At 44.1% G+C, this 11,110-nt stretch overlaps 1 protein-coding gene across 1 annotated transcript in view; it reads left to right on the top strand.

The window, feature by feature from the left end:
- Window positions 1-87: 87 nt before the first annotated feature.
- The window catches only part of N4BP2 (NEDD4 binding protein 2), a 71,828-nt gene continuing 60,805 nt past the window's right edge, over window positions 88-11,110 (top strand). The window contains 2 exon segments of the mRNA XM_027768590.1: window positions 88-355; window positions 6,701-6,753. The gene's annotated coding sequence lies outside the window, so the exon portion shown is untranslated.

Here is an 11,110-nt window from a genome sequence, read left to right as displayed (position 1 = left end):
CCCCGGCGCATGGCGGGCCTCCAGGCCCCCGCACACCCCCTCGCCCCAAGCTTCCCCCACCGTTCCCGCCGGGCTTGACCTTGCGCCCGCGGGCTACACCCGCGTCGCCCAGGCAGAGCCTTCCGGGAACTCGAGGCCACCTTCGCGAACACTTGGTTTTAGCGAGCCGTGTATTTACTCACTTCCAGCTCACACGCGCAGCCACGTTCGGATTTGGGATTTTACGGGGAGCCCACTCTCTCTCCGGGGCGTTTGGGGGCGTCCTGGACCCTCATCCAAGCCCTTCTATCCCGTGTTCAACTTCGATCCTCATCGGGACCCTCTCGGAACTGGCTGGAGACCTGTCTTGGGGAGAGTGAGTCATTTTACCGGGGCGCAATGTGTCCCTTGTTGGGGTAAAAACAGTTCTGCACTCAGAGAACGAGAGGAGAAGTAGCAGCAGCAGCAGTAATAATAATAACAATAAGAATACGCGATCTTGAGTGTAGACGCCAGATCTCTGTCCCTGTGTGTTAAGGGGTCTGCAACAGCCCGGGACCCGGGACCTGCGGTCTGTGGCGTGGACAGGTTTGTACACACTCGCCATGCAGTGGTTGTAGTGTCTCCTTGGCGCAGTTCAGACTGGGGGACGGGATTGGCTGCCGCTCCTACTCAACATTTCGAATCCAATCAGGAAGCGCTGCTTGCCTGGAGACTGGTTGACTCAGAAAAGGTGCGGATTGGTTGGGATCCGAGCAGAAAACCCTGGAGATAACCTGGCCTCCCGGAAAACAATGAGTGATTTGCAGGGGCCTCTCCCTCCCTCTCCCTCTCTCTCTCTCTTTTTAAAAAAATGTTATCCTTTCATTTCAACATCAGCCTTTGCCCTCCGTTTGTATTGCTTCCAATTCCCCCCCCCCTTCTGTTTACACCAGCTCGCTTTTATAACTCGTTTTAACCCTCATCCTTTACTTTCCACGGAAAGAATTCTTACACATGGAAAGGTAAACATGGTGCATTTTGTATTTTGGTAAGCGTGGTTCAGTTTTCTTTTCTCACATGCTCCGTTTTAAAGGTCAGGACCGAAAACAACACCGTGTTCTTCGTTTTCCGAACCTTTATTGTTGAAGTGCTCTGCTAGGGTGGGGGGCTGCAGGGGTAGAAATGGTGGGAGGGATGGGAAAGAAATGGCCGCCCCTCTGCAAGCAGGCAACAATTTAGTTAATAATAATAATAATAATAATAATAAAAAAACCAGTCACCTATAAAAATAAAAAAACACTTCAAATGAGCATACAGTACTTAAAAATGTCAGTTTGTACCTGTTGATTTTAGTTGCTTTGAAGGGAGAGGATAAGGATTTCTCAGAACAAGTGGGCTTTATTTATGCTAAGGACGTGATCTTCTTTCCTTGAAGTATTTTAAAGTAGGCTTAGTGTCTTATACACAAGGGAGGTTAAACAAACATTATTGTAGGTGCATTTTTAAAATATATACTCGTTCATGCTTTTAAAAACCCCCCTCTTCGGGTCAGCAGGTGGCGAGGTGGTTGAGGGCTTTGGACTCCTACTTGTCTGACCGTGGTTCGAGTCCCAGACCTGGTGGCTTGCTTTCTCTGGATCTTGGGCACGCACGCACACGCGCCCGGCGTGAGTTTTAAGCCACTGGGTCCGGGACACGAACTGCGGTCGACTACGTGGGAGTCCAACGACATAGCCATTACTCTAACTGCTGGTTCCATTTTTTTTTTTACCCATTATTATCGTTAAATTATTTGTTTCTCTCTTCAGTTCTATCACTTTTTTCTTCATGTATTTTGGAGCTCTGTCGTTAGGTGCACATATATCTATAATTCTTGATGTGTAGATCTTTTATCATTTTTCCTTGTTTTTTCTTTGTCTCTAGTAACCATTTATGCCTTATGTCTATTTCATCCATTATTAGTATTGCCATTTCATCTCTCTTTTGAATATTGTTTGCATGATATTTCCTTTTCTTTTCTATTCTTTTATTTTCAATGCATCTGTGTCTTTCAATCTGAAAGTGTCTTTTATAGATAATATGTAGTTGTAGCATGGTTTGTTATTCATTTTACCAATCTCTGCCTTTTGTTTGAGATGTTTAATCTTTTACATTTAATGTAATTGTTAAGTTGGACTGAAGTTTGCTATTTTGCTTTCTATATATCTTATTATCTTTTTTCCCCTCTAGTCATCCATTTCTTAACTTCTTGCATATATGTCAGTTTCCCAAAATTTGATTTTCAAGTCTACTACAGAATTGGGAAAAGAAGGATGAAAATAGGGCAAATTAAAATATCACAAAGGCAGGCCAGCAGGTGGCAAGGTGGTTGAGGGCGCTGGATTCCCACATGGCTGACCAGGGTTCGAGTCCCAGACTGGTGGCTTGCTTTCTCACTTTCCTGCTCTGTCTCTCTCACTCTGTCACTCTTTGGTCAGATTAAAATAAGGTTAAATAAAAAATTAGAAAAAAAAAACACCTTTCTTTCTTATCCACAATTATGCATGTCTTTTGATATACAATGCAGTCACCTTTTATTAATCCCTGAATTTTAGAAAAAAACCCACCTACTTCGGGCATTTCCTTCAGTTTTTAATATGCAAAATCGCCCTTAGGTCTGTTTGCCAGGTCAAGTGCCAGATCGCAACCAATCTTTATTAAATGCTTTTATGTTAGGAATAGAGATTGAACAATTTTTGATACCCACCATGCCAGGCAAGCAGTAAGCTGTCCATCACTGTCATCCTCATCACTCTCAACTTCCCGGAGAGCAAATCGCACACATGACACACACACAGAACAGTAATGTATGTATAGTAATAATACGGTACCAGATACTGTTTAACCACTTTATGTGTAGTGTCTTTAATTTTCAGGGTTTAGTAAAATCAGTACAGAGCCAGTGCCTAGGCGAGTACAACAACTGTTCTCAGCACTGTTTCACAAATGAGGAGACAGACTGAGAGATGTCAGAGGGACCAGCAGTTAGCCTAATGGTTATGTCGCTGGACTCCCATGTAGTCGACCGCGGTTCACGTCCCGGACCCGGTGGCTTAAAACTCACACCGGGCGTGTGTGTGTGTGTGCGCGCGCGCCCAAGATCCCAAGAGGAGAATGGAGGAGAAGGGATTGTGGTGTGGCCATCCCCCCTGGGGGGTGATTTCTCACTTTCTGTCTCTGTCTCTCTCTGGCGAGCGCACGTGGCTTATAGCAAAAACCTCTCCAAAAAAAAAGTTGTCAGAAGTCACCCAACTGGTGTACGTATATGTGTGTGTATGTGTGTATGTACACACAGCCAGGATTCAGAGTTACCTCTTTTTGACTCCAAACCTTACTACTTTTTAAAAAAGAATGATTTTATTTAACTTTATTTATTTATTTTTAATTTGACCAGGGGTGGGGGGAGAGAGAGAGAGAGAGAGAGAGAGAGAGAGAGAGAGAGAAAGAAAGAGAGTAAATGAAAGCAAACCGCCAGGTCCAAGACTTGAACTATGGTCAGCCACGTTGGAGTCCAGCATCCTTAACTACCGTGCCACCTGCTGGCCCCCAATCCTTACTCTTAACCTATTATTTCCATGGCCCCCTGAGACTGAGCATGTGCTATTCAGTGAGTAACTACCTTTCCAAATATCCGTTCATCCCATCAGCTGTAAGATGTAGTGGTGTATGTGCCACTACAAACAAAATCGCTCTAAGTTAATGTCAGTGTAGGCTTATCGTTTGATTCTAGCATGCATCAGCTGCAGAAATATAAACACATGTCTTAAAGTTGATGAAATAATGTATATTGGTTTGTCACCTGAGCATTTTTCCTTCCACATTACCAGTAATTTGCTTATATGTAAACCCATGATTTTTAATGCAGTTCTAAGTTTTCGTTTATTGGATTTACTTATAAGTACCTTCCCATCTACTTTGATAAAGGTTTTTTCTTTCCTTTTTAAAATATTCAGTCACTGTGTATCATTACAGTATACCAAATGAATTTTCCCATTCTGAATACACTCTGTGTTGGTTTAGTCAAAGCTATTACCACACATATTATCAACAGATAACCTTCCATTTTTTTTTTAATCTCCTTTTTTTTTTTTTTTTTTTTAGAAGTTTTTCCTATAGGGCACGTGCGCTCGCCAGACAGAGAGAAAGAGAGACAGAAAGCGAGAAATCACCCTCCAGAGGGGATGGCCATGCCACAATCCCTTCTCCTCCATTCTCCTCTTGGGATCTTGGGCACGCACGCACACGCGCCGGTTGTGAGTTTAAGCCACCGGGTCCAGGACTCGAACCATGGTCGACTACCTGGGAGTCCAGCGACATAGCCATTATGCTAACTGCTGGTCCCATGTGCCATACTTTTTCAATCCAACAATTCCACTCTTGAGTATCTACCCAAAGGCTAGAAATGCACTCGGTTGATAAAGTTTAAAAATAATGCCTCGACAGTAGGTTGACAGGCTGTTGGAATATAGCCTTGGGACAAGGCTTGGGGAATATTTTACCTTCCTACTCCAGAGCTTGAATTCAGCATTGGTTTCCGGAAATTACTTTTTTAGTACATTTAAACGGTGGTTAATCAGTTACTTCCAAACTCATGTAACTTTAAAAATTTAAAGAACATTTCAATGGGGTCAGCAGACCAGAGATACGTGCATGCCTGCCCAAGATCCTGGGAGGAGAATGGAGGAGAAGGGATTGCAGGTGGCCATCCGCCCCTGGAGGGTGATTTCTCATGGTTCCTTTTATTCTCTCTGTCTCTCTTTGTTGAGCACACCTGCCCTAAGGCAAAAATCTTTAAAAAAAAACCAAAACCCATTTTATTAATTTCTGTGGAGGGTATATAGTGGCTAAAGCAGCCGGAATTTTATGACTGACAATTAGTCAAGTTGTACTGGCCTAAGCACTGACTCTACCAATTTCAGTAAACCTCACCAGATTCATGGTGGACATTCTGTCATTTTTAAGTGTGGATTGTCTGTTCATATCCTTTGATTGATCACTTATTGATTTAGCCTTTTTATTATTTTTTTAATAAGCTCTGAATAACACACAAAATATATGGCTATTAGTATTTTTTCATTTGAAAAAAAAAATTTTTAAGGTTTTTGCCATAGTGTGCATGTGTTCTCTGGAGGGAAGGAGGAGGAAGAAAAAGTGAGTAATCATCCCTGTCACTCCCTAGGGGGGATGGCCACACTGTAATCCCTTCTCTGGTCTCCACTCAGGATTTCGGGCATGCACATAGTAGCATGATTTTCAAGTTGCTGGGTCTGGAACTTGAACAAAGGCCAGCCATTTGGGAATCTAATACCTTTACCACTAGGCTCCTGCTGGCCCTACGTTCGGTTTTTAATTTGCCAGGTCATGCACGCACTCACCAGTGACGTGGACAGAGAGGGACAGGGAGAAAGCGCTCCCTTCCCCTGGTGGCATGTAGTCATGCATCAATCTGTTCTCTATTTCTGCATTCTGTTTGACTTTCTGGGCATACGTGCAAATGCGCCCTGAATTTTTTTCAAGCCATCGGGGCTGAGATTTGAATTGCACAATCACCATGTGGGATCTGGCTCCTTTAACCACTAGGCTAGGGGGCCAGCCCATCGCCACGTTTGTAGTTCTTACTTGTCTTTCTCGGTCTAGGTGACAGGTAACACGTTTGAGAAAGATGTCGGTAATGCCTCAAGTCAGGGTTACATACACTTTTTTTTTTTTGAGAGGTTTTTGCTATAGGGCGCGTGCGCTCGCCAGACAGAGAGAGACAGAGAGACAGAAAGCGAGAAATCACCCCCCAGAGGGGGTGGTCACGCCGCAATCCCTTCTTCTCCATTCTCCTCTCAGGATCTTGGGCACGCACGCACACGGGCCCGGCGTGAGTTTTAAGCCACCGGGTCTGGGACGCGAACCACGGCCGACTATATGGGAGTCCAGCGACATAGCCATTACGCTAACTTCTGGTTCCCAGGGTTACATACACTTTCTATTTGTTTCCTTAGCGCGGTGTTCTCTCACCACATTGAAGCTGGTTGCTTATTTGTCATCTCACTGTATACCGGTGAGGGTGTAACAAAGGGAAGAGGTGGAGTTGACAGTTTTAAAGAAACAGTGTGATTGGCATGGAGTGTATCAAAGAGGGAATTAAATAATGATTTTGCTTTTTATCTAACAGAGAGAGGAAAGGCATTGTATTTGACAGAGGTTTTCTAAGTCAGAAAGGCGTAGCATGCCCTTTACGGCATGAATGAAAATCATCTTCTAACATCTGACTTCCATCTGTTTGGTTTCTCTGTTTATTAATTAGGACTTTGCAGAGGGCAGGTCTCAGGAAGGTAGCTGGGAATAGCCTATGGGTGGGACGTTACTGGTTCGTATAACCGTCTACCAGAATCGGTAGAGAGGGCTGTGGGGAGCTGAGGTGGGAACAATCGTCTTCTCCAAAGACTTCCTGGCTATCTGGAGCCTCAGGTCAGATAGATGTGGTCACGTGCCCATCTCTTAAGCCGTTCCCACCTCTGAGGGCCCACGGCACTGAGCTTAGTACTGCGGGTGGTTAGGTCATGCAATGTGGTCAGTTTTGTGGCCAGAGGTCTGTTAGCAGATAACACACCTGGTGAAGTAGGGGGCGGGAAAGAATTCTGGGCAAACACAAAGGATGTCTATTGTGATTTTTTTACCTCCCCTTCTGATTATGAATTTATTTTTATAGGTGCTTTATTTGTGTGAACAAGATGCTCTGTATCTTGGACCCAAGTATTCCAGGTACTGAAATGTTAAATCCAATATTTCAAAGAACTGAATCGAACTTTAAGTTTGTAACAGCTTTTAACAAATACTTATTGAGCTCTTGTTTACTAAATAAGACACACATGGGGGATGCTTACAGACTAGTCTAGACAAATAAGTACCGAGATGCTAAGCTAGAGGTATGCGTAGGATACAGTGGAAGTCGTATCTAAGTCAGATTTTGGGATAGTGGAAGACTGTAATGGAGAAAGTTAACAGAGCCAAGAAGTACGAGTTGGGTGGAATGGAGTTCAGTGACTTGTGGGTGTGGGAATCCTGGAGCTGAGACTTATGATCAGCCATTTGGGATCTGGCTCCTTTAATCGCAGCCTTTAGGCAGTGGAGTTGGCCCCAAAGATATTCTTGAATGCTTTACTGAAGAGCTGGAACATGATTTTGAGAGCAGTAGGGGTTCATTGAAAGATTTTTAAACTGGACTTCTCAGACTTGAAGTGCTGCTGGAATATCCAAATCTGTTAGGCAGGGAACTATATTGGAGTTTGGGAGAGAATTCTTTTTTCTTCCTTTCTTTAAAAATTAAAAAAAAAAAGAAAAAGAAAAAAAAAACTTGCTAGAAGACGTGTGTGCTTGCCTGAGAGAGAGGTAGAGAGAGAGAGGGAGAGAGAGAGAGGAAGCATCCCTCCCCCCCAATGGGGCCTGGTCATGCTGTAATTCCTTCTCCTCCATTTTTCTTCCCTGTTGGAATTTTGGACATGTCTGCACATGGGCCTGGAGTGTTTTTCCAACTGCCAGGGTTGGAATTCGAATTGCATAGTTGGCCATGTTGGGTCTGGCTGTCTTAACCACAAGGCCACAGAGCTGGACCTTGAGAAGGAATTCTTGGCTGAAGTCATAGGTATTGCAGCCATGGGTTTTGGATGGATATAGAAAAAATGGATAAACAGTTCAGAACAAAACCCAGGGAAAGCAATGATACAGATAGAGTGAGCAGAAAAGAATCTGTGAAGGAGTCCGAGTAGCGTAGCCAGAGAAAAACCAGTAGATGTCATGGTAGCAGTGGGGAGAGTACAGTGGGCCAGGGAGTCAACAGGAAGTAGGAAATTGGCCTACCCGCTGTGGTGCAGTGGTATCGTAATGCCCTGTAAGGCTAGAAACCACGTGGCCTACTGTGGGCTCAGATCACTGGATTGGCCTGGAAACACACACAGTCCATGTGGACACTCAGGATCTTGTGGAGCAGAGGTGGGGGAAGAGGGATTGTGACATGAAGAGATTCTGTCTTTTTCTCTTATGTGTGTGTGTGTGTGTGCTCTATCATTAATTAAAATAATAATAAAGGAAAGGAGAAAGTTGAAATAGCAAATATAACCTACTTTTAAGAAACTGAAACTATGTAGGAAATGTTAGTTTAGTTAGCTTAAGAATTCTCCTGGGGGCTGGAAAGTGGCATGGTGGTCTTCCCACATGGCTGACCGCAGTTGGAGTCCCAGACCCGGTGGCTTGCTTTCTCACTTTTTCTCTCTCCCTTTTTCTGGTCAAGTTAATAATAATAATAATAAATAAATAAATGTAAGTAAATAATTCTTTTTTTCTTTTTTTTACTTCTCCTGGGAGACCAGCAGATGGCATAATGGTCAGGTCACTGGACTCCCACGTGGTTGATGGTGGTTCGAGTCCTAGACCTGGCAGCTTAGATTCACACCAGATGCATGTTCTTACATGCCCAAAACCCCGAGAGGAGAATGGAGAAGGGATTATGGTGTGACCATCCCGCTGGGGGGTGATTTCTCACTTTCTGTCTCTTTCTGTCTCTCTCCATCTCTCCAGTGAGTGCATAAGCCCTATAGCAAAAATCTCTCAAAAAAACAAAAAAAGGGTTCTCTTGGGGACTGGGACCAGCAGATGCTATAGCGACTCCCACTTAGTTGACCACAGTTCCAATTCTGGACCTGGTGGCTTAGAACTCACACGCATGTGCATGTGTGTCTGGAATCCCAAGAGAATGGAAGAGAAGGGATAGTGGTATGGCCTTCCTGCTGGGGGGTGATGTCTTGCTTTCTGTCTCGTTGGTGAGTACATATGTCCTATAGCAATGATCTTCCAAAAAAAAAAAAAAAAAAAAAAAAGAATTCTGATAAGGGCCAGCAGATGGCATGGTTAAGATGCTGGACTCCATAAGGCTAACTGCGGATCGAGTCCTGGAACTGGCAGCTTGAAAATCATGCTGAGTATGTGTACCCAAAGTCTCAGGAGATGAAGAAGAGATTGCATTGTGACCATTCCCCCTGGGGGGTGACTTCTCACTTTACCTCCCACTGTCTCTCACTAGTAAGCACACGTGACCTATGGCAAAACTTAAAAATTTTCAGTTCTAAGTGTTTTGAGAAAATTAGATAGAAATTTTTTAGACAGTTCTTCCAGTGCAGGAATTTGAACTGTCTAGAATTTTTTTTTAAAAGAGAGATTTTTGCTACAGGGCACATGTGCTTGCCAGACAGACAGAGAGAGACAGAGAGACAGAAAAGGAGGAATCACCCCCTAGGGGGATAGCCACACCGCAGTCCCTTCTCCTCCATTCTTCTCTCGGGATCTTGGGCACGCACGCACACGCGCCCAGCATGAGTTTAAGTCACTGGGTCTGGGACTTGAACGATGGTCGACTACACGGGAGTCCAGCGACATAACCATTACATCATCCGCTGGTCTCGAACTTTTTAGAATTTTTAAAGACTGGAAGGTGATGGTGTAAGTTTGTTTTGTGGTTGAAAGGAAGGAAGTGGTTGAGTAGGAAGAAGGCAGGTTGAATGTATAGTCAATTGTTTGGGAATAAAAGTACCTAATATGGTATTTTGCAGTTTCTGGACCTACAATATAGGGGACCCAGAATTAATAATTGGTTATGTAGTTATAATTAAATTTAATTCATTTCTTAGGATTTCTATTTTTGATGTTCTTTTCTGTTCTTGCTGGAGGGATGGAGAGAGACAGACAGAAAGCAAGAAATCACCTCCCAGCGGGAATGGCCGTGCCACAGTCCCTTCTCCTCCATTCTCCTCTTGGGATTCTGGGCACGCACGCACACGTGCCCAGCATGAGTTTTCAGCTGCTGGTCCGAGACTTGAACTGTGGTCGACTATATGGGAGTCCAATGACGAACGATTCTGCCATCTGCTGCCCGCCCCCTTTTTTTTTAAACAATTGTAAAAGCACATAACAGACTTTATCATCTTGAGCCATTTTAATGTGTACACTCTGATATGTGTATACTATGTGAACCATTTTGCATCGTTGTACAGCTTTTTCACCTTGGAAAGGTGAATACGCATTAAACAACTCCTCCTTTTCCCTACTCTCCCGATCCTTTAGCAACCACCATTCTACTTTGTGTTTTTGAGAGCCTGACTACCTCATCTAATTGGACTGTGCATAATTTTTCTTTTTGTTACTACCTTATTTCACTTAGCGTGATTTTTTTTTTTTGGAGAGATTTTCACTATAGGGCGCGCGCGCTTGCCAGACAGACAGAGAGAGACATAGAGACAGAAAGCGAGAAATCACCCCCCGGGGGGGATGGTCACGCCGCAATCCCTTCTCCTCCATTCTCCTCTCGGGATCTTGGGCACTCACGCACGTGCGCCCGGCGTGAGTTTTAAGCCACCGGGTCCGGGACACGAACCGCGGTCGACTACGTGGGAGTCCAGCGACATAGCCATTACGCTAACTGCTGGTTCCCAACTTAGCGTGATGTTTTCAAGGTTCATCCATATTGCAGCAACGATAGGACTCCCTCTTTTTTTTTTGTAAGGATGAATAATATTCCACTGTTTGTATTCACCACATTTTCTTTATGTAGTCATCCGTTGATAGACATTTGGTTGCTTCTACCCATGGCTGTTGAAATCATGCCGCGGTGAGCCCAGTTGTGTAAATACTGGATTGTAGGAAAAGTCACGATGTATTTTTTCATCTTTTTTTTTTTTTTTTAAATGCAAAAATGTGTCATAACGTTTCCAGTGACCCAGTATCTCTTTGAGGGGGCCGGGTGGTGGTGCAGTGGTAAAGTATGATGGTTTGTGAGTCTAACCCATGTGAGAAGGTTCTGAAATCTCCTTGATTCTCATGTGGGAAGGTTCCAGAAATCTCCTTGATAGTGGCTAGCACACATATGCCCATGATCTGGGGCTGGCTGAGGCCGAGATGGTTTATGTTATTAAGAGTCTTTTGGGGTCACTGTTAATTATTTTTCTCTCTTTCTCTTGCTCATGAAAGAAATCAGGAAGGGGGACCAGCAGTTAGCGTAATGGCTCTGTCACTGGACTCCCATGTAGTCGACTGCGGTTTGCGTCCCCGACCTTGTGGGTTAAAAATCCAC

This window comes from Tupaia chinensis, unplaced genomic scaffold (genome assembly GCF_000334495.1).
Source record: "Tupaia chinensis unplaced genomic scaffold, TupChi_1.0 Scaffold146907_1, whole genome shotgun sequence".
Classification (NCBI taxonomy): Eukaryota; Metazoa; Chordata; class Mammalia; order Scandentia; family Tupaiidae; genus Tupaia; species Tupaia belangeri.
This window is presented reverse-complemented; position numbering and strand designations above follow the sequence as displayed.